At 39.0% G+C, this 15,182-nt stretch overlaps 1 protein-coding gene across 4 annotated transcripts in view; it reads right to left on the bottom strand.

Annotated features, from left to right (window-relative positions):
- The window catches only part of LOC109032266 (metabotropic glutamate receptor 2), a 555,771-nt gene that overhangs the window by 169,750 nt on the left and 370,839 nt on the right, over window positions 1-15,182 (bottom strand). The gene's annotated exons all lie outside the window — the stretch shown is intronic.

Below are 15,182 nucleotides of genomic sequence, written 5' to 3'. Positions count from 1 at the left end.
TCACAGAATTTTTTACCACCATATAATCTGGTGCTTCTGAAAATTGTGTGGAAAAATATTCCTAAATACACTCGAAGATATTTATCTTATCGTAGGTAGTCTCGCAACATTTGAACGTTCTTACTGAATTTTCACGAGGAACGGCTGTATATTGCTGTGGGGCCCAGATCGTGGATAAATGTAGATTGATTATGCTCCTATGGCACTATGAGAAGTGTTCAACTTATTCCCCTAAATTATGGCCGTTCTTGAGGGAAAAAGCTTTGCCTCGTGGGGTCAAAACTATGTATTCGATAGAACAAATTCTGTCGAATTGGTTGAAAAAATCGGATGCTGAGATTACTGATAAAGCCCTAATGTCTTAATGCATTAATTTTTCTTCCTTCATACTTTTTCTTAATCCCTTCATGTTTTAATGTCTCGATCCCTTTAAGTCTTTAATTCCCAAGTTGTTAGAGGATATGTGAATATGTCAGTGTTAAATTCCACTATGAAAAACTTTACCCAGGGTCTATACGTGTCAAATTGATAAAATTAATTTAATTTTTTTTAAAAAAAAGTTTTGAATTCATTTTATTTAATTCTAGTCATATGTCCAAAAATCGAGGAGAATTCTGTAAAATCCTTCTTGGAGATCTTCAAAGTCGATGTGTCGATTACTTAAAAAATTTGAAAAACTGTTTTGTTCTAAAACAAAAGTTATCTGATTCAGTCATATCATGCAAAAATTCAATACGACTAAAATTACAAATTTTCTCCGGGGCTTGACTTAAGAACTTCCGCCAGTAGTGTCAATTGCTTCCAGCATACGATTAAAACATATGCCATTTTTCTCTATCACAGAACTTGTCTAGTGGTCCACAGTCCTTATTTCAAACTTTTTTCGAGCAAGTCTGCCTATCAACAATTTTTAATGTTTCATTTAGAAGCAATGATAGCTCGAAAAGTACCCATAACATCACAATGGGAGTGAGTGCTGTTTTTGCACTTGAAATCAGAATAAATTTTGATCTTACAGCACGGAAGTTTATGTTCGAATGGTATTAAGAGATTAAAACCTGTTTTGACGATTTAAAGAGACTTCTCCGCCCTTCTTGATGGTTGAAGTGCGATTGTCCTAGGCATGAGATCCAGGAAAACATAAACGTAGATTATATTTTGAAATAATTAACAAACAAGAATGGGTGAGGTAAGTAACCGAGATCTCTGAATTGGATAAACGCCCGGAGCGTCACGCTATTTTCCGCTTGTAATTTTACGAGTGGAAGCGGCCATTTGAGAGGGACTAGGGTATTATAAAGAAAGTTTCTCCTTCCCTTGTCTCGACTCGCTTCGCACTGGCAAAGCCACCTGCTATCTTTTGGAAGCACTGGCGCGATAAAAAGTTTGAATCAGTGAACGCAAATCGTGGCGCGAGAATTCTAATAATATTGAACTTGCTGATCGTGTTTTTTTCTTTTTTCTTTTTTTTGCATTAAAAATGAAAATACATCTCTCGACTGTATGGTTCAATGATTGCATTTTTTAGATATATCAATCTCTTTTGATTTGTAGAAAATCGAAGACAAAGGAAAAACACTGTGCCATTTTAACAAATGTTTATTTCTTATGTTTCATCAGCGGTTTATGGTAGTTAGACCCAGAAGATTCCTGTTAAAAAAGAATCGAGGACTTTTTCGGATATAAAAGGACGTATGAAGCTTGAAATGCTTTGATTGCTTATAACATTTGTGGCAGATGAAATGGATTCGCAGTCAATTTACTCTCCAACAAGGAATAAAGAAAAACGCGGAGCAGATCCAGGAAAAAACTCATAGCAGAAGTGTCGGATAAGTTACTTTCGACTAGAGAACTACGTTCCACAATCTTAGCATAATTAAAAGTATCATACGCCCGATTTCCAAAAGAATCCTCATTGTTGAAGGAAATTTTGTGACTTTGAAATCTATTTACTTTTTTTTTTTACTTGTCAGAAAACTCAGATTTATGCAATTAAATTTCTTGAACACATACGCGCATTTACTGAACCTGAGTAAACGTTGCTCTGGCGCAATCATACAACTATACGTACTCTCCGGAACGCGTGAGGTATCACGCCACATTTGAAGGCGTTTTCAAAACTGCGGAGTCTGAGAGCGACGGGAGCTAGGAGTAGTTGGACCGCATTAAGCAGAAAGGAATCAAGCCACATCAACTATTGCCAACTTTAACAGAGCAATCTAATGTTTCACAAGAAAACGTTTTTGCGGGCATTTTTGAAAATTTTAAGGAATTTGCTTCGTACATGGTAGAAAATGCACTGAAATTTGCACAAAAATTCACACAACCGTTTCCGAGAAAAAAATCAAATTTCCCAGTTAAATTTGGCAATAGCTGACGAGGCTTAGTACCTTGCTGCTGAACATGGTCCATTTTTTTTTTCTTTTTTTTTTTGTATAGTTCCTGGGAGAAAAATCGGCGAATCTTCTCGAAGATATGAATATTTAACTCCCGTATTCCATCGGACGCGGCACGATGCAGAATCCGTGGGTTTCAACGGGGTCCAGTTGTTCATTATTGCGAAGCGCGGTCCAATCGTCGAGGGAGGTCATAATTTTCAAGACGATCGCTGAGCGTTCCATCGATTGCCGGCCCGGCTCACTTGTGGTCGCCGCCTGCGCCGCGAAATTAACTCGGAGCGGTGCGCTGTCCGCTTCGCGCATCAAGATGCAGCTGCAGTTATTCATATTGTTCCGGGCACCCGCGTCGGGGTTTTGTTGTTGGCCGCGGCCATGAATGACTTATGAATGCTGCCGTGATAAGGAAAAACGCCGTATGAACCTTCAGGCGTTGCCAAATTTCTTTTGATAAAACACGAATTTCCTGGTAAATTCATGAATATTTTCCTCCCAATTTCTGAGATACTTTTGTTTGCAATTTCACCTAGAGATTCTGAAAATTTAAAGGAAAAATATTCACAACTTTGCTAAAAAATAAGCATTTTTTCGAAGTTAATTTGGCAACTCTTGAATGTTCATACGGCGTTCTTTCTTGGCACGGCAGGATGCGGGAACCCTCTCCCCCGAGCGTGAACGGCCGATTCCGCTTCTCACGCGGCTGAACTCCGGCGTGAAGTTCGTAAACAAGAAGAGTTTAGTCCCCGCCCTCCTCTCGCCAAGATGATGAATGTTGCAATTTACGATACGATAAGGAGCCACTCTTCCTTGCTTACTAATAAAAAAGAACATATCTGCATGGGGAAACTAATGATGAACATGTTCTTTCTGAATAAAACCAGGAATAAAGGTTAGTCGTTGCATAATGTAGCTCAGTGGACCACGCATGACAGGATATGAAATTAAGTTGCAATTTACGACATGGAACCACATTTTCTTGCTTATTCATGAAAAACACCTATCTGCATGGGGGAACTATTGATGAATATGTTCTTTCTGAATGAAACCAGGAAGAAAGGTTCCTCTTTGCATATTGTGGTTCAATGGACCACACATGACAGGATATGAAATTAGGTTGCAATTTACGATGAGAAACCACTCTTTCTAGCTTACGAATAAAAACCACCTATCTGCCTGGGAGAGTTAATGATGAAAATGTTGTCTTTAATGACTAAGTTGACCAGCTGAACTACGTTAATTATGGTTTATTGCCGAGCACGATTTTGAATTAACTATACTTATTGTGTAAATTGGGAACGTTAATAATGGTCGCACCCTCCCAGAAGATAGGTGCACAACCACTGTTGCATTAACTCGTCAGATTAGTCATTCTATTTATCATGTTCTTTGGTCTTTATACGTCACCACAATCCATTCCCAAAGTTGAAACTCGGCAGTTTTGAAAACGCCTTCAAATGTGGGGTGATACCTCACGCGTTCCGGAGAGTACGTATAGTTGTATCATTGCGCCTGACCAAAGTGACGGAAGATCAACATTGAAAGAAGCAAGGGTAAGCAAAGCAGGGTTCACACAGGAATTGAGATACGCCCTTACGTCAGAGGAGCGACGGAGTGTTGCATTAACTCGTAAGATTAGTCGTTCTAATTATCATGTTCCTCAGTCCGTATACGTCACCATAATCCAGACGTTGAAACTCGGCAGTTTTGAAAACGCCTTCAAATGTGGGGTGATACCTCACGCGTTCCGGAGAGTACTTATAGATGTATCATTGCGCCTGACCAATGTGACGGAAAAGCAACATTGAAGTGGCTTCACACTGGCCTTGTCAGTTTTTCTCCTTCAATTTTGCAACGCATTTTGCCACAAAAACAACTATTTCTGACACAATCTAGGCACACCACATGTACCATTCAATCCGGCTAAAACTAATTGCCGTATCGACGCGCAAATACTCATTCATGTACATGCACGCGGGCAGCACGCATGAAAAAAAGCACTGAACGGGACTAGAAAACATAAAAAAAGAAAAGAAAAAAGGCGCTAATCCAGCGAGAGAGATGTTAAACAAATGTTCGACAACCCTCAAATGCTAATGTAACCCTTCCAACTCTTTCATTTACGTACAATGTAAAATTCATGTCCTCAGATGTAAAGGCAGCAGCAGATCGTGTTAGATTAGCATTTGAAAGTTGACGAACATTTTTTTAACAACCTAGGTGTTGAATTACCAAAGGACGTCAAATTACCATTTTTATTCTTTCTATGTCCATGGCGGGATTTCCGAGTGTACATCGTCGTTAGTTCCCTTAAAGAAGCCTTAGATGAGACAATCGAATGACTATGTTCCAGCCCGAAGGAACGTTGCATAAAACAATGCTAGAAGGGTAGTGCCTCTCTTCTTCCATCCTATTCCACGTTATTCTCTCTAAAATAAATCCGAAATCTGTCTCGCACCGCCCGCATTTCCATACACACAGCAGTTCTGCATTGCTAAGGAAGAATGCCGTATGAACATTCGAGAGTTGCCAAATTTCTCATAATAAATCATGTACACAGAAAAAAATAGATGGTGCTGACGACAGAACCTTCTGTTCGCAGGGCTCCTGCAGTTTCTTTGTTACACTAACAGAATTTTTCAGAACTTGAGAACAGAACTTCGGTCGTGGGAACAGAGTTCTCTGTCCTCATTACGGAAGCTTCTGTGACTGTTACAAAAGAAGTGCAGGAGCTCTGTGAACAGAACTATTTTTTTTTTAGACGAAAATCAAGTATATTTTCCCTTAAAATTTTCAGAAACTTTAGATTAAACTGCGTACAAAAGTGTCTGAAAATGATGGAAAAAAATATTCATAATTCCCCGGTAAATTCGGTTTTGATTGAAGGAAACTTGGTAACGTTTGAAGGCTCATACGGCGTTCTTCCTCAGCACGGCGGAGTTTCGCTCCGACTTTTCCCTTGTTTTTTTTTCTCTTTTTCGGTCTGCAGTGGATGGTTTCGAGTTCTAAAAATTGTGTTGAGGAATGCAAATATTTCCTTGATTAAAGGCACCCTGAAATCCGGGCCGGACCGAAGGCGGGACGGGCGAGGAGACAAAGGGTCCGTTCCAATTTCAGTCCATTCGATGAATAGACAATGAATAGATTTACGACGTCGCTCCGCTGCGCTGCCACGACGTGACGTCATCAAGGCTTTTCATTTATTCCGCGGAGTTGACGTTCGTTTGGGGACACTTTATTGCAGTCCCCTCGCCATTTCGCTGAAAGCAAATGAGGAGGACGGAGGTGTTGAAATAGTGTTCAAACCAGTGCGCTGAACACGTTGCTTGTATTGTTTGAGCCTCTCTACTTTGAATAAGTAAACGAGAGGCTCTCCGAGTTGATGAGGTTTCATACAGGTGTTGAATTAGGTATGGAATGTAGGCATTTTTAAAAAAATAATGAAAAATTAATGGCGGACAATCTATAATAGAGACAAAATATTTTCGAGTTTTTAAAATATATCGGATAAATCGTGTCGGATAATTGAGGAGATTTAAAACGCCTTCATTTTTCAGGTATGCAATACGGACATATGCCTTAAGGACGAATAGCTGTGTCTCTACTTTGAAGCAAACAAGAGGCTCTCCAAGTTGATGGGGTCTCTCACGGGTGTTAAATTAGGTATGGAATGAGGGCAGATTTTTAAGAATTAATGAAAAATTAATGGGAGACAATCGATACCAGAGACAATATATTTTTGAGTCCCCGCACTGATAAATTATTAACAAGCGGCTCTTAGTGTCTTTTAGCGCGTCGGGTAATTGCTAATTAAGGAAATTCGAAACACCTTCATTTTTTCAGGTATGCCCTAAAGACGAATAGTTATCCATGCTCGGAAAAAAAGAGGTAGGGTTTAAGTTCCAAATTGGACGTTTCCAATGAATCGTGGTATTCTCCCATTAATTGAGGTAGTGCCTCAATAAATTAGGTTACGAAAGAAAATGTTGCTGAACTACCCCAGCTTAAGTTGCGGTACTACCAAAACGTCACAAACTCAAAAGGAATCGTTTCTAAAATTGTCGGCAGCGCCAGCGAACTTCCACTGCGTTTTTTTAAAAACTTCCGATCTATAGTTCCGTAACATTTTAACGACCTTGAAATTCACTTTTCAAGTTTCTTTGTGCCTCAATTCATAGAATTAAACCTCAGGAGCTGTGTTTATAGGATCAGCAAGCATGTCATACGAGCATTCCATCCTTGGCTGGTGGTCCAAAACGGCACAGGAAACTGAAAATTAATCTTACACTTCCACGGTGAAGAAGGGTACGCCCTTTCAGCGGTTGTCGCTGTAAAGCTGGCATCCTTTTGCTTTTGACGTGAAACCCACGACTCCCGAAGGTGGATCAATTTATTATCCTGTAATGATGACTTTGAGTTGGGTAGAGGGTGACCCAGTTCCCCATGAATGAGAAAAATTGAGATTCAGGTACACAGTGTATAACGTTGATGATGCGTGACACTAGAGGTTATAGATGAAAACGAGAGTAAACAGCTAATCTACCGTGCCCGCGGTGAAAACGGCGTATGAAATTTCGAACGTTGCCAAATCTCCTCGGACAAAACATTGACTTCCAAGACAAGTTTTGAATATTTTACTTTGAAATTTTTAAACATTTTCGAACTAGTTGTGAGAAACATTCTGCGAAAAATTCAGGACAAACAATGCATAAAGTTCCTCCCCGGAAATTGATTTTTATACGAAGAAACTTGACAGATTCTGGACTTTCTTACAGCTTTTTCCTTGAAACGGTGGTAATCTCATTTGTTGTAAACTTATATTTCCGCTCATAACCTTGTTCGAAGTTTTGCTAAGTCAGTCGGAAAAATATCATTTACGGAATACGTCCGGAAAAAAGGGGAGGGGGTGTGGATGAGGAAATTCTTATTTAATTTTGTGGATCAGATTTGAGTTTAACAAGCTACAATCGGTTCTACACGAGTGCTTATGGAGAGACGGTTATTTTTAAGGTGGATTTGCAGTGCTTACAGGAATGATTCGATGGTTAACGAATCGATAGGTTTTGAGTAAAAAGCTTGTTTCAAATCGACGATGAAACTACCAGACCACGTATCTCGGTTTGCGACGTTGCAGACTTCCTGTCATATACTTTATTATTTTACATGGAAAACTACTCAACGTCAATTCTTGAAAACTTCCGTGTTTTTTCGTCCCTTTGCGAAGGAAATCTGTGGAAATGTTAAGGAATGATGGTGATTCGTTCTCCTTAAAAAAAATAAAATGGGAGCGAAGATTTTCAGACACCGCAAACGAGTTATGTGATTTGTTACTTTCAACGTTAAAATATACTTTGAAATTTGAATTAAACTAAAGTTGCGATCAGACAAAAAAATTAGATTGAATTATGCCTCGGATCAACCCCAAAAGTGCGGCTCCTCTGAATTTCAAAAATAAATGTGTTCCTACGATTTTGTAAAGTATCCATTAGAACCACCGAATTCACACCCTTAGGCCAAGAAAAAGAAATAAAGAACCCCGCCACGATGCAAAAATAAATTGTTCAACACCGCACCTAATAGTGTCGTGTTATCTCTCTGTCTACTGATTTGTGACGTTCCTTTTCCAATCTATTCAAGTTAACACGACAGACCAACAGTAGCGTGGCGTGCTTTGTGATATATTGATTGATCTGCCATTTAAACACATGGAAAAGGATCGATAAATAGGGTGTTAGCAACGAACACCTTAACAGTCGATTCTTTATCATAGCTTGAAATGGGGAAATATCGACAATCGATCATTCACGCCTCGCCACCGTAGATCAACTACCCCCAGCGACGCTATTCGTACTACTCTGCAGTGATAGGAAAAACATCGTATGAGCATTCACCCGTTGCCAAATTTTCCTCTGTGAAACATTAATTTTTTTAGGAAATTCATGAATATTTTTCCTTTGAATTTTCAGATATTGTAGATTAAATTGCGACTAGGATATTCTGAAAAACTGGGAGAGAACGTACTTCAGTTTCCCTGAAAAATCGGATTTTTTCAAAGAGATTTGGCAACGCCTGACGGCTCATATGACCTTTTTCCCTACCTCGGCAGTACTAGGATACATGCAACCTGCCGAAAATCGTTAGTAGGGTGCATAGGTCCAAGTAGGCGGTAAACGGACTACATTTTGCAATAAGGAATACCAATTCCGACTCATTCTAAAAACAACATATGTGCCATCAGTTTCCTCTCGCAGATAGATGCTTTTACAGATGAACCGGAAATAGTAGTTCCTAATTGCAAAATGTATTCCAACCGTTGTGAATTCAAAGAGACGTGCCCATTTGTTGTGCCGAGGGGAGCTGAAATCAGGCTGTAAGAGGACTGGAAAGGCTTAATTAATTTCAAAGCGTGGTGAAGAGAAGGCAAGAAGTGTTTAACAAGAGTACTCTTCGTGCCTAAATGTAATTCGGCGTTACCTTTGATCCCTTGATCAGGCTCTTATTCGGATCGAAATAATTGCTCTGGATAAAGTTTGTTCAACGGTTGACGTGTTTGCTTTCAGTTTGTTTTCCCGTTTACTACTACTGGAACGCCTGTTTTAAATAGCCAAAGTATCAAATAACCAGGGCGTGGATTTTCAGCTCGACTTTCAAACCTATAAACATTAGAATAGTTTTGTTTTCAAAATCAAATTTTAGTCTCGTGATCGTATCAAAATTTCAGCATCGGTCTGCCGCACAGTGGATCGAGGCAATTAGAGAGGTCGGACTTGAAATTTTTGACTGAAACTGTAAATTTGGATGTTCATTTCGTCACATTTTAAATTTCAAGGGGTGTTTTCAAAAGAACATTTGACGAAGAGGCCAATGAAATCACTTTTAGAACCTCAAATTTTTGTATACACGGAGTTATAAGCGTTTAAAGTTTCCAAATTTTGTCCGACCTCTCCTATTGACACGATCCACTGTGCGCCGCACATTGTGCCGAGCCTATAGGAGAAGTCGGAAAAAATTTGGAAACTGAAAGTTTATAATTTCAAAAATTTGAAACAAAAAAGTTAAGAGTGGTTCCATTAGTTTTTTCGAGGAATTTCCCTTCAGAAACACCCTTTAAAACTGAATTTGTGCCAAAATAAACATAAAAATTTGAAATTTTAGCCATAACTTTCGTGTCCGCGGCCTCTCCTGTTAGTTCGTTCTAATTTGCATCGTATAAGCCAACTCTAAAACACTATAGGAAGTTTCCGATCAACTCTTTACCTGCAAAAATCCCCGCTGAGCAATTTTTTTTCTTCAAAAACCTACTTATTACCTGTACCTGAACCTAACTAATAAAACCTACTTGGGAGACATGTTGCACCTTAGCGTACCAGATTTTAGGACATTTCTTTAGGGAAGCAAAAATAAAAATAAAGTTAAAAAGTAGATGTTTGTATCAAAAGAAATAAACAAAATGAGTGTATTTCATGAAGTCTGTATTTCTTTTCGTCCAAGAATTTAAAGTTTTCTTATATACTTTTCAAAGCTTCGACGTTCTTTCTTCTTGACTGGAGTCGTTTCGCTGATATCCTTTGGAGTAAGCGCTGACTTAAGATTTTAAGCCTTGCTTTGCGCCTTAAGTTTACCTGCTGAACTACAAATCTTACCCCGTAAGGCTGTTTTCAGTGCTGTAAAATTCCAGAATTCAGGCACGAAATTTGGGCTCTAAGGGGCTGCGAGAGAATTATGAACTCTATTTTTCTCCTTCAAGAAGGTCATAGAATCTTGCCAAGGTCCGGACAACAAATCTCCAAAAAAGAACGCTGAATTTCGGTGAATTTTTGACCAAATGCCTCACAAGGACTCATTTTTTGCGTAAACAGCTGATGTAAAGAACCCGCAAAATACTTATTTATTTATTTTTTTATGAAGGGGGGGAGGGGGGGGGGGGGCTTATACGTCAGACCAATGCAAAATCTCTAGAACAGCCTTTGTAAGACATTGGCATACGTTGAACATTGTCTTACCGCCAGCGCACAAAACTCAGTAGCTTTACAGGCCTTATTGCGTTATCTCAAAGGTGCTTATCGCAAACACCTGTTGTAGACATCAACCATTGATGATGCTGCATTTAGAAAAGTCTGCCGTTTAAGAGCAAAGGGCGGGATCCTTTGCCGAAGAGCTCTTTTCAAAGGATAAAAAAGAGGAAAAATAGGCCCGGAAGCTTCAGTCCGTGACTCCGAGTTTAGCAGCGAGTGCGGCGAGAGGAAAGGGATAAAGCGGACGTATTTCTGCTAAACGGAACTATATGCATTGGGACATGAGCCCTGAGACCCATAAGAATATATGCATAATAGGGCTCACGTCATAATGCACATAGTTCCGTTGGGCAAAAATACGTCCAAGTCGGATCAAAAGAAGCGCAGAAGCTACGAGATAAGTTATAAAGATCCACCCCAGGAGTCCACGCTCAATTGGATAAGTTAATGAGGTGTTCATTTCGCCATCAATTATATCCGACTGTCGCGATGAGAGATTTTGATGCACCGTCGAGATTGCGCGCAAAATTTAATAAATGTCGATACAATGCATAAATAAAACGATTGGTTATTTGTGCGAAAAAGTTTAAATCATGATTGATTGTGGGTTTAAAAACTTTTTCCACGATTTGATCATTCCATCGCCGTTTTCTTGGGGTACCTCAGTTTTGTTTCCACGTGCTTTTGCGGTTTTGAATACATCATTTACAGACATAAATCCTCTGTGACAACACATAAGTTTTAAGATATTATTTCTCATGTACTCCTTATTCTTAGAGACTAAAATTATCATATATAAATCTAACAAGGGCGATAGAGATATCTACCGATAATTTCCGTCCTATTCAAATGTAAATAATTTTATCAACACCATGTAAACAATTATTATATGCACACTCATTTATTTTGTATCACATTAAAACTGAATAAAGTCAGATGGGGAATGTCCCTGAAGAAAAAAAAAAAAAAAACACATAAGTTTCTTTTCCTTTCTTTTAATATCGAGGTGTTTAGAGTACATGACGCAGGCTCGATAGCCGAATCGTCGCTCCCTTGACGAAAGAGTGTATCTATATTTCCTCATGAGCCGTTTTTAGAGTTTTTACGGTTCAAACAAAACGGATGAACGAAGTGGATATTGAAAAAGAAAATAAAGGAGAATTTTTCTGTTTGAACATTTTTTTCATTTCGACAGCTTGAAAAATCATAAATTGTTCGAAAACGTGTGCGCACTTTTCTTAAATTTTGAAGTTTTACTATTTGCCTAAGTATTTGATAAAATTTATGATGATAATGACAATTGCTCACGATTTATAACCTTGATCCTTACAGCGGGCCGATTATTGAAACTGATAGACAAAGCGACAGACAAAGATGACATAGGGGGTATAAAGCAATTCTATTGGTTGGAATGGGTGGTTCTCATCGACTAAGGGGGAAAATGATAGACTAACTGTCGGGTTTCTCGTGGGTTGCCGTTACTTAGTCGATTACCTACCTCCTTTGTCCATTGCAACAACCCGTTTCCACCAATAGGATCCCTCCAAATCCCTTTTGTCGTCTTTGTCTATCGCTTTATCTATCAGTTTCAATAATTGGTCCGCAGAAGGGATAGTCCTTTTGTAGGCAACAAACTTCACCAATACAATGACCACCAAACAGGGGAACTCTGTAGTGTGCATGGACCGGTGGCGAGGCGTGTATGATCGATTATTGATATTTTCCCATTTAATAATCAGTTTATCGATCCTTTTCTATAGCTTTAAATGACAGATCAATCGATATAGCGCAAAGCGCGCCACGCCGCATCTCTAGTATGGGACTGGTTTTCAAGAGCAAGATGAGGTTGGGAACCGACTCGTTCATTACTCATGCCTGGAGTCTTACAGCATCACCTAGATTTGGGGTAGATACCTGTCCATTGCAGTTTAGTGACTAGCCTTGCAAAGAAATGGCAAATATACCAATCAAATATATAGATGAGGCCGTTCTGGAAACAAGTCCGAAAAAGGCTTTTTTGGGCGAGCAAACTTGAAATTATTCGGTTCTGTTACGTCTCGCTCATAAGTTGCAAAGATCCAACCTTCGTAATACTGTGATTATTTTCGGGAATAGTTCGAAATCTCCTGAGAGAAAACCTCACCAAAAGAAGTCTTCGAAAGTGTCTCACAGTATTTTTTAATTTATTTCCCAAATGCAAAAACAAAGAAAAATGAATTATTAATGAAGTGAGATTTTTTGTGACAGGAGCGAAGCTTGAGAAAAAGTGAAAAGTCGAGACTCGACTCTTAATTGGACGTATTTCTACCAAACAGAACTATGTGCATTATGACGTGAGCCCTGTTAAGCACATACTCTTATGGGTCTCAGGGCTCATGCCTTAATGCACATAGTTCCGTTTGGTAGAAATACGTCCAATTGTATTCATTGGATAAAGTCGATGGAAGTAAAAGATAGTGAGCGCTGCACTATTTTCAAGCCTTTATCTCGGCTGTCTCGAGTCGGAAGTCAAGACTCTTGACTCTTTGTTGGAAACGACGAAACTTTCGAGGGAGCCACGGATAGTTTGTGTCTGTCGTTGCTTTAATCGGGGCTCCCTCCCTTTTTCCACCCTCTCATTTCTGATTTTTCGTCGCTCTATCTCGAATTCGGATTTCTATCTACTCCTTGATTATCCGGCTTGTTTTTCCCCTCTATTTGAATGGTTACCGAATATTTTAGCGACGATATGAAGATATTACAATTACACTGATCAGTAGTTTTAAAATCCATTAACGAGTTGCCTTTCTCCAACAATGGTACACATTTGGACTGCATTTTGCAATTTGGAACTATAAATTCTGGCTCATCTGAAAAAACACTTTTGTGTGTAGGTAAACTAATGGCGTATACGTTGTTTTTAATCCAGGCCAGAATTCGTAGTTCCTAATTGCAACATGCAGTCTATTTAAAGTATAAAATTTCCTTGGTGAAATGCAAAATTCAGTTGGCGGATTCCTGAGTCCATTTTATGAGCAACAGCTTTTAAGATTTGTTTATCATGATGCATGAAGACAAGTTACAGTTGGTTAAATCATCTTTTGCAAGTAAGAACAGGACGAGATATTATTGATATTAATACAGCGATTAGTGTTCATCAAACGCAACGTATCACATTTTCAAAACATACGGCTTTGAATCAGAAGCCTTGTTTTTTAAGTGAGGGCTCGCATCTAAAGAAATTTTTCTGTGAGCACGGAAAGCGGGCTATGGAGCTGAGCGGGTTATAAATGAAAAGATAAAAAAGAAAATCATGCTAAACAGGTAACTTCTTATTATATTCGTAAAAATAAGCTAATTAACACTTATTTGGTAGTTGTAGTACATTTGAAAAAAAAAAGAAAAAAAAGAAGAAGTTAGTCCGAGACAGACTTTACACGAACTTTTATTGTCCCGAACTATGGATTTCAATACTGAAAGAACACGCAGCATCACCACAAGTTTAGGGAATAACCACGAATACCATCGTTCCATTTTTCTCGCAAAATTTTACACAGGAATCAGTACTTTAATCAGGTGGAAATGTCCGTATCATCATCCAACTATTAGGGACGGTACCACAATCAATTTTAGGGTATAAGTCCCCATATTATCGTCCATTATTTATCATCCGTGTTTCTCGCGAAATTTTACGCACTTGAACTAATTTTAAATATCCATATCCCACATGATATTAAAAAAAATGTAGACTCTCCAAGGGCGCAAGGCGCTTTGCAATGCGGTAACTACTCAAGAAGGGAATAACTTCAAATCGACTTTCCAAGATGAGTTCACTACCCAAACTTCGCAACTGCGATAATACCTGACAGCGGTTCCGACGGTTATTAATTACCTAACTCGGTTAAGTTTATATTGTGCGATACTTCATAGAACTTTCACTGATAAACGGTTTCCTCTCGGAATTTTTTTCGTAAATAGATTATTGCCCGACTAATCTAATTAATTCGAGGGGATGATTTCAAAAAAGTTGCGTGATGAGAACACGCGCTGAGGGGGCTCATTTTTCACCCTTCCTCGGATGGGATTGTTGCAAGCTTTTGAAGAAACAAACAAAAACTATTGCTTCTCCTGGAAAGTGGCTCCAAGACCACGAGAGTGAACTCATCGGACATGTCTGAAATGTGCTCCCAACTTCGGAATCTGCGCAAAATTTTGTGGATATGTATTTATTCTAAAAGGAAGTATGAGCATACGGTTTGTTTGTAACCACGGAAAAAAATAGGGTAGACGACACAACCAGCGGCTGGTTAAAAATGCTACCGTGCGGTAGTTACGAGAACTACCGCGGTAGAGGTGACGACTAACTCGGTAGTTACATCGACATCCATGGTTATGGACTGTTTAAAGATAATCCCACCAGCGGGCTGATTATTGAATTTGATAGAAAAAGTAAAGGTGATAGACTAACTAACGGGAGCCCACGAGAGACCCGATAGTTAGTCCGCCATCATTTACCCCTTTAGTCTATAAGAACCACCCATTTCAACCAATAAGATCGCTATGCTCCTTATGTCTTCTTTATCTATAAATTTCAATAATCGGTCCGCTGAATCGACTGATAAGGCTGAATAATTTTTCGATAAATTACAGGAAACCGATTATATGAACCTTTATGAACGACTCGACATAGACTGGGAGCAACTAGATAGTCCTTTCCTGACCCAACAAAATCTCTTTCTTGCTCAGAATAGGTGGGTGAGCAGGTGTCTCGATGGTCTTTTTTCAATCGAGAAAA

The sequence above is a fragment of the Bemisia tabaci genome, chromosome 5 (assembly GCF_918797505.1).
Source record: "Bemisia tabaci chromosome 5, PGI_BMITA_v3".
In the NCBI taxonomy this organism is placed as follows: domain Eukaryota; kingdom Metazoa; phylum Arthropoda; class Insecta; order Hemiptera; family Aleyrodidae; genus Bemisia; species Bemisia tabaci.
The sequence above is the reverse complement of the archived record's forward strand: the minus strand, read 5'-3'. Positions and strand labels throughout refer to the sequence as shown.